The following is a 9,772-nucleotide window of genomic DNA, read 5'->3' on the forward strand; positions in this document are numbered from 1 at the left end:
CCTGTTCCTATCCATTAGATCTACTAATTTCTTAGTTAATGTCTTCTACATTGCCAACTGGCAAATCTTAGAAACTTTATAACAAAATGTAGCCCTTTGCTTAAATTGTATCCATTTTTTTCGAAGCTTGTTTATTATGAGTGGCTTCTATATCCTTTAAGGAAGTAAAACTGGATTTTATTAAACAATAGTATTTAATGTAAACAGTTATAAAAAAAATGTTTAGATTATTATAAAAATAAGCTTTAATAAATATATAACAGTATTTCCTTATCAGGCAATTACTAAAAATGAGTATAGTATTAAAAAAGCCAACATTATTTTTTGTATTTTACCAAAAATTACTCTGTTACGAAGCACATAACACACAGAATCATTTTTCCTCATTATTATACCTGGAGCGCTTCTTTTTTGGGAGACTTTGTGGAGGGGTAAGGCTAGCTACACATGTGGGCATGGCTTGTTACGTGTAGGGGCAAGTCAGGCCCCAAATAGTGAATAGGAAGCGGGAAGAAAGTGGGTGAAACTAAGCAGGAAGTTGGTGTGTGTGTGTGGGGGTGGATATGGTCACTATTCACCTGATAGAAAGTTGACTCAGAGACCTGTTGAGACAACACTTCACCCGGAGACCCTGCGTCACACCTGATCATGCTTTAATGGTGGTGTCCTTTTAGCTTTGGAAAAGACAAACCCTTGGACTAAGGTTGTTATGGAATATGATATTTATGAAACTCTGGTTGGCTGATTTAAGTAGGAGTTATAGTAAATAAAATGTACAGCCTGTTCAGGGTTGATACGATTAGACTGCTATATCCCAAATAGAATCCCATCTGAACGGTTACACGATACTAAAGGTTTTGGTATATCGTTTGGTGCTTTCTTCTGCTGAATTGGATTTATATTATAAATTGCAACCTTCCTCAATTTGTATATGCTCAGATACTCTAATTTTACTATGAAAACATTTATTTAAAAAATATTTAAGGTCCCCCAGGTACCGCCATGACTTTCTTCCATGGAATCTTTGCTCACTGATAAATAGGCTTTTTATATAAAGAGAGTCAGACTTAAACTATGTTCTTTTCTCTCATCTCCTTGTAAGTACCTCTTTATTCATCCTGATAATTACCTAATCATAAATTTCTTCAGGGGTTTCATCGCAATAAAAATGAAGATCAGAGTTTGGCAGTTAAAACACCTTGGAAATGATCCAAAGCAGTTCACCTGTGATTAATTAAATCCTATTTCCCCTATTATCAGGTGCCAGGAGATAGCTAAGATACAAAAACCTGCTTGTGACTACTTAGTGCACTTTGGAAGAAGAAGAAAGAGCAAGAGTTTCAAGGTTGCACATACACTATATAGACAAAAATATTGGGACACCTGACCATTACACCAACAGGGACTTTTATGACATCAAATACATTGACATTAATATGTAGTTTGCAGCTATAACAGTCTTCTGTGAAAGCTTTCAACAAGATTTTGGAGTGTTTTCTGTAGGACTTATTGTCCATTCATCTGGTAGTGTCAGGGTCCACTCTCTGCAGCCTGAACCCTGGCTGTATCATACATGTTGTCATACAGGTTGTTCCATCTGCTACCTCTAGTGGCCACCCTCCTCCCTCTGGAGTGCTCTGGAGCTCATTATCGGGCACAGTTGCGCCTCATTGCCTGAGTAAAGCCCTGCCCTTATAAGACCTGTCCTGCCCTTCATTTAGGGCCTTAGTATTGAAGTTGTAGGACTGCTTTGGTCTGAGCTGCTTCCTGTTCCTGATCCCGTGCCTGTGCCTGAACCCGTGCCTGAGCCTGTGCCCGTTCCTGCCTGAGCCTGTGCCCATTCCTGCCTGAGCCTGTGCCCGAACCCGTGCCTGAGCCGGTACTCGTGCATGATCCAGTACCCGAGCATAAGCCTGTACCCGTGCATGAACCTGTACACGTGCCTGGCCCGGTAGTACTCTGTTCCCGTCCGCCCTGCCAGTGGGCCTCCATTCCCGTCCGCCCTGCCAGTGGGCCTCCGTTCCCGTCCGCCCTCCCAGTGGGCCTCCGTTCCCGTCCGCCCTACCAGTGGGCCTCCTTTCCCGTCCGCCCTGCCAGTGGGGCTCATCTGTGCCTGAACCTGTACCTGTACCTGAACCTGCCTGTGGGCTTACCTGTCAGTGGGCCCGCACCCGAGCCTGTACCTGCCTCAGCTCCCGTCTCTCTGCCTTTCCAGTTCTGCTACTCTGTCTGTACCTATCTCTCTGTCACCATGCATAAAGGGGTACAGATGGAGTCCCCCGTATCCCCTGCACATGGACTCCTACCCAACCTGCTTGCCCGGGTCCTGACAGGTAGAGCAATTGTGAGGTCAGGCAGTGATGTTGGATGAGAAGGCCTGCCGCACAATCTCCATTACAGTTCTTTGATGGGGTTGAGGGCTCTGTGTGGGCCAGTGAAGTTCTTCCATACCAGACTCATCCATCCATGTCTTTATGGGCCCTCACTTTGTGCCCTGGGACAAAGTTGTGCTGGAAGAGAAAAGGGCCTTCCCTGTTACTGTTACCACAAAGTTGGAAGTTCCCTCTTCCACCAAAGTTTACAGTTGGCACAGTACATCCAGGCAGGTAACGTTCTCCTTGCATGCGCCACACCCAGACTCGCCCATCAGACTCCTAAACTGAGAAGTGTGATTCCTCACTCCACAGAACACGTATCCACTGCTCCGGAGTCCAGTGGCAGCATGCTTTACACCACTCGATCAAACACTTGGGATTGTACTTGGTGATGTGAGGTTTGAATCCAGCTGCTCGGGCATGGAAACCCATTCCATGAAGCTCCTGCCACACAGTTTTTGTGCTGATATTAATGCCAGTGTAAGTCTGGCACTTGGTGACCCCGCTTTGTGACCTTATGTGTCTAAGTTGCTGCTGTTCCTAAATGCTTCAACTGCCAATAATACCAATTTTATGAATAGTGTGCGGCTGGGCTTATCCAGCTGCTGGTCATACATGGCAGCACCCGGTTCCTGCCGGAATCTAGCCTGCCTATCAGTCTAGCTTCCCATAATGTAAAAGCCAAATGTTTTCATGAGTATTGTCAAGGAAGAATATAAAATAGGCTTTTTAGGATTTGCTACCTTTTTTGGATCTTTTCAGTTGTCCATAGTCCTCATTCTGAGAATGAAATGAACTGCGATTCAAGGGTTTGTATTTGTAAAAGATTATCAATGAATTGTTCTATAGCCTGTGGCACCAAATGTCCTTATTCTGCCTCTTGTCACAATGAACAAATGCTGAACAAGTACAGGTGGGAAATGGGCAGAATACCTCTGATGACAAAACATGGATCTTAAATAAGGAGCATACGAAAAAATGTCGTACCTCATATTTATTGCCTGTAGTCACATATTTCCTTGGTGTTTTGATTTCTTTTTAACCAGAAAACATAGATGTTCCTTGTAAGGTCAGAGATGGTCCTTCTCTCTTAAAAGCAGATGAAATATGTATTTGTTTATGGAGTTGTTTAAATAAATGCTCCATACCCATGGCGGTTCTTAAAATATACCTATTTCTCTAGGCACACAACTTTTTATTAGGGTCATTTTTTATGTTGTACTTGTTTTCTTTATTTTACAACATCTAAAGTGCTTTAAATTCCACTGGGGGATACAATATAAATAAATTACCAACACTTATAACTTACACATTCTTAGTAACATATATATATATATATATATATATATATATATATTGTGACCAGTGTTCCCTCCAAGCTGTGCGCTTATGCACGCGCGCACATAGCTTTTTTAGAGAGTGCACATGTCCAAAAATTGTGCGCACAACAGTTTTTCCCAAAAAAAGAAAATAATAATAATTTTTTTGAAACTTTATGCAGCGCGGATATTGTGCGCACAAAATTTTTGCTCCGTGAAACTTTTTGCACGAGAGAAATTTCCTGCGCACGCCAACTAAGAAAAATTAGATGGAACATTGATTGTGACAAAATGTGTGGTAAAGTGGTAGATGGCAGGTGTATTAGACCAGCCTTGGTCAATAGTAGCCTGCTTTAACCCCTTAATGACAATTGCCGGTTCTGGCACGGCACGGAAAAACAAGTGGTTTACGACAAATGACGTGCTAGGACCGGCACGTCTTTAAACGGGTGCAGAAAGCGATGTACGCCCGCTTTCTGCACCCAAACGGCGTTGCTGTAATGCCTCGACCTCGAGGCATTCAGCAACGCCACGATCGGCACCAGGGGCCATGTCTGGCGGCGGACGCCCGTTTTAAAAGTGTTTAAAACGGTGTCGCTGGAATGCCTCGATCAGGAGGCATCCAACGACACCAAACACTTACCTCTGGATGGACTGTGACTGCTCCGGAGAGCGGTCACAGCCGTAGCTGCCGGTGATCTTCACCATCAGAAAGATGGCGGCGGCCCGGGAAAAAAAAAGTTCGCTAGACGGTCTCCAGACCCTCTAGAGAACTCTGGCTCCACTTGCAGGTTGAATACAGGTACTGCATTCAACCATGCAAGTCAATGGAGCCCAGCTTTCTAATCACAGTGTGATTAGTAAAAATAAATTAAAAAATAAAATAAAATTAATAATAATTAGAAAAAAATTGTAAAAAAAACAGTAAAATGTAAAAATAATTTCCCTCTGATGTCAAGTTAAAAAAATTTTACATTTTTAAAAAAGGCAAAAAAAAAATAAAATATATATATATATAAAAAATATATTTTTGTGAGCAAGTTCTAAAATTAGCACATTAGCTAAAAACAATTCTCGCATGGAAAGAGTTAAAATACTGGCATATTAAATGCCCATGGGGTAAATTGAATTGGCCGGGTTCAACAATGTCCCAATTAACACGGGGGGAAGGATGGCCACACATCTAATTTCCAATTAGAAAAATGCACACGTACCAAATGTGGCCTTTTAGTTCCCCCCAAAAATGACAAACCCATGCATGTGGGGTATCACTGCCCTCAGGAGATGTTGCTGAACACATATTGGGGTGTCGTGTGACAGCGGCATATACCAGGAGCTGTAAATTCATACAAAACATAGGTGTGTGGGGGAAAAATACACACAAAAGAATACTACTGCAAACCCTGGTATGTCTAGTTTTCTAAAATATATGATTTTGTTGGGCACACTGAAATGGCCCGGCTCAAAGATGTACCAAATAGGGCATGGGCAGTGGAATCCCAAATGCCAAAGTTCAACAATGAAAAATGCGCATGTCCCAAATGTGGCCCTTTTGCCCCCAAACAGCGACATATACGAGAACCATTTAATTCATACCTGAAGTAAAATGTGTGTGACAAAACAAATGCAAAAAAATGACTACCACAAAGTTTGACAAAGACTGGTGGTAGATATGGTGCATGGAAAGAGTTAAAATACTAGCATTTGAAATACCCTGGGGTGTCTAGTTTTCAAAAATATATGGTTTTGTTGGACACACTGAAATGGCCCGGCTCAAAGATATACCAAATAGGGCATGGGCAGTTGATCGCCAAACACCAAAGTTCAACATTGAAAATGCGCATGCCCCAAATGTGGCCCTTTTGCCCCCAAACAGCCAGGCAAAATCATTCATGTGAGGTATCGCTGTACTCAGGAGATGTTGCTAAACACATATTGGGGTGTTTTATGATAGTGACATATACCAGAACCTGTTTATTCATACCTGAAGTAAAATGTGTGTGAAAAAACAAATGCAAAAAAAATTACCATAAAGGTTGACAAAGGCTGATGGTAGAATAAGTGCTTGGAAAGGGTTAAAATACTAGCATTTGGAATACCCTGGGCTGTCTAGTTTTCAAAAATATATGACTTGATGGGGTAAATTGCATTGGCTGGCTTCAAATATACCCGAAATGGCACATGGGGGGAAGAATTACCAGATTTGGAAAAATGGCTTTGAAATAGCAAAACGCTACCTGTACTTATTGCCCCATAACGTGCAGAAAAAAGCAAAAAAACATTGGGTATTTCTAAACTCAGGACAAATAGTAGAATCTATTTAGCAGGTTTTTTCATTACCTTTTATAGATGAGTAAAACTATAAATTTTTCACCATATTTTATACTTTTTTTAATAGTAAATAATATGATACAATCAAAACAATGTCATCTAAAGAAAGCCCTTCTTGTCCTGAAAAAAACAATATCTAATGTGTGTGGGTTCAGTAAACGGGAAAGAAGAAAATTACAGCTAAACACGAGCAGCGCAGAAATGTTAAAACGGCCATTGTCACGAAGGGTACAAAAAGTAAAATCAGCCTTTGTCACGAAGGGGTTAAAATATGTCCCAGGGAAAGATGTTGTTTATTTACAAACTGCACTACTGGCAGTTTGCAAAACCTGGTAAGGGTCCCTGGGGCGGAGCATCTGGAAGAGCAGGGTGGGCCAGTGCTCCAACAGCACTAATTGCTGTATTGATCCAGTCCAGAGTCTGCATTCTGGACAGGAGCTCCACAGGTGTGGACTAAGTAGCAGCTCACCTGTGGCTGATTAATTAGCAGGCAGAGGGTAAAAGGAACTGAGCCTGATTCAGAGAGAGAGGCCATTGTTATTCCAGCTGGGAGAGCTGATGAGTGGTTTCTCTCTGAAAAGCTGTTTTGATGGTACCTTGTGACTTGTTGGAAGGTGAATGTTTTGGAGCTGTTTTGTACTAAGCAAGTGCTCAAGCAAAGACTGTTATCCTGTGCTGCTTATAACTGCTGCTGTTTATTCCTGTAAACTAAACATTGAAGCTGAGCTGGATGTGTCCTGGACTTCATTTACCCTAGAAGACTGTGGTAACAACCAAGATCCTTGACAAAAATCCCAAGGAAAAGGGAGGCCTGTCACAATATATATATATATATATATATATATATATATAATCTCTGCACGAACTTCTATCAGTGTTATTATCATTAGGTTTTATCTATAGAGTTACAGCAGATCCCAAAGGATACATAATTAACAGTAATATTAACAATAACACATAAAATAACAGGTACTAGAGAAAGGGCGCAAAAGTCCACATGTGTTGGATATGCCCACAAATAGCACAAAGCTAATCCTCAACCTTAATACTTGATGAAAAGGGCATCATCCCAAGTGGCCATCCATTCTGTTATAACATGTTAATAAATTCACTCTCTCATTCTCTCTCACACTCTCGCACATCCACACTCTTACTCATGTTCTCACACTGATCTTTCACTGATGTCCTCCTGTGTATTGCGTGGTTGCGTGTGAGCATGAATCTGTAAGTGTGTGTGAGAGGGAGTGTGTGGCAGTGCAATGTCTTGGGCCAGCCCTGGTGTTTGGGTTTTGTCCATTGACCAGCTTGTTCTGCCCACTTCCTCCCTCTTTAACAGCATCAAGGCTGTGTCCATTTGAGATTCCCAGGAAATTTCCAGTAGCTGGATAGGGGGGACTTCTGACAACCATACCTGAAAGCTCTATGTATGGCACAGCTCTACACTGTGCATATTGTCTCATGTAAAACAGTTTGCCAGCAAGCACATCTTTTTTGAGTACTGGAAAACAGTTTATTGTTTCAGTTTTTCTGACAGAAGTCAGCAGAAGAAGCTGCAGACTTGTTAGCTGGTTTATAGGCAGCTGCATCTTTGACTCTAATTATGATGTTCTTCTATTGAGAATGAGGCTCTGTAGGATTACAATGGGATATTTATTCGTAGGTTTTTAGGAGGAAAAGTGACTGGAAAAGTGACTGGAAAAGTGAAATCACTTTATTGCTTGGCAGAAAGGAGAAATTTGATGTCTGAATGGGGAACAGACTGCTTAGGGAGAATTCTGTAAACCGGCAGATTAGTGAGACACATTGTTAGGAATTGTTTTCATGCTGTTCATTTCATAGTCAGAAAAACCCACTCTAATATCCAAATATAAAGAGAGGGGCGAGGGGGGATATCCCTCACCAACTTTAAACAAGGCACTTGCTGTGATGTGGCATTAAGTATGTGCCTCCTTGGAGAAGTGACCAGCATGCAGCTCCTTTCCTTCCCTTTTCTGTAACCCGTTGATTGTTAGATAGGATAACAAGGTTATTTTCCTAATGCATTATACCACTGTAAAAACCGATGAGACAGGTTGTTGTGTTCCCAATAGACAAAGCGACTTCATAACATCTTATTAAGTATGTTGTCATTCTGCTCTGTTCCTTGCTGATTTCTCCTTGGCATCCTTGAGTTTAATGAAACCTCCTGTTCTCAGCCTCCTCCTGTGTTTGTTAAAGCTTCCCATGCCTCATCATCGGAAATGTACACTCTGGAAAGAAATCTCATCAGATCCTATTGACTATCTGTCACTCGGAAGTCTGGCAAGCCACAAGTGTCAAAACACTGCAGGCTGACACCCATCTCCGCTTCTAATTTCAGGTGACAGAGAAAGGGAAGCAATTTCACAGACTGAAGAATGTAACTTTGTGTGATATTCCCGGCACTGGAAGCAGGGTGATGTTTATACTGACTCAGAAGCTCGATCAGCCCCTATTTAACATTTTCAGCGCCAAGAGGTGAGTAATGTGTGTTCCACAGGCCATCTCAGACACATAAATGAGGTTTTTATTCATTATAAGTCCACCAAAAGAGCTTGTGTCCAACTCACACGTTCACCATCTTCATATAGACTGCACACTCAACTCAACTCAATTTGAAAGGGGCAGTCCCCTGCCCTGTTACAATTTAATTACCCCACAGCTCATAGGAGGGGCAGATGGAGTTTTAAGCTTCCTGTGTTAGATGAGAGGAGATCGCAACCAACACTTTCCTTTTGACCCACAGTAACTTTTTAAATGTATTTGAAACGTAGGATCTGAGTTAGCAAGCAAATGTAACATTTAAAGTTAGAACATTTACTTTAAAGAAGAAGTGGCAGATATCTGGAATAGACTTCCAGCAGAAAAAAAGTAAAGGCAAACACAGTAAATGAATTCAAGATCACTTGGGATGTGCATGAAGCTATCCCAAAGAGCTGACAAATAAAGTGATTAAAAAAAGGGCAGACACGATGGACCAACTGGTTCTTTGCACTTTTGATCAGAGATGTTAGTCTATAAAAATACAACGGATACTTTCAAAAAGGGTCTGGATATTTTTTTAGAAAAGCAGAACATGCAAGGTATGAAAGATATATAACATTAATATTTTAGAGCTTCTTGATCCAAGAAGAAATCTGATTGCCTTTTGGAGTCAAGAAGTTATTTCCCCCCCTAAGTGTTACAATCCTAAAAATATCTTAATTTGTTTGGGCATTTTTTGCCTTCCTTTGGATCAAAAGCAGGAAGGGATAGGAAGAATGGTTGAACTGGACTGTAACTGTTGTTCTTTTCTACTGCACACCATTCAAAAGATAAAACATATATTATTGCTAATCTAAGGGTATCTCTATTGTGGGGGCATTGATAAATCCTCTATCACAAGAGATACTCCTTTCTGGAGTTAGCGGACAGATTCGGACTTCCATAGGCCCTTATCTAGACGTATGCACACCCTCATGGAAAAACAGTGTTACCCCAGTCATTTCCATTACAGATCACAGCAAGTTCTTTGAGGTTGAAACATTCCAACTGACTGCTGTCACTACCATTAGTGACTACCAATATTTGTACAATGCAGCGTTTCCCTCACTGTTGTGTAAAAATAGATAATAACCCTTTTTCTGCTGGAGGGCCAGCAATACAAGCTAAGCAAGTGATGACAGGCATAATAATGGATTTTAAAGCCTTATTAGACTTAGCCTGCTTTAGCAGATCTGAATTATCCAC

Source organism: Spea bombifrons, chromosome 4 (genome assembly GCF_027358695.1).
Source record: "Spea bombifrons isolate aSpeBom1 chromosome 4, aSpeBom1.2.pri, whole genome shotgun sequence".
Taxonomy (NCBI): Eukaryota; Metazoa; Chordata; class Amphibia; order Anura; family Pelobatidae; genus Spea; species Spea bombifrons.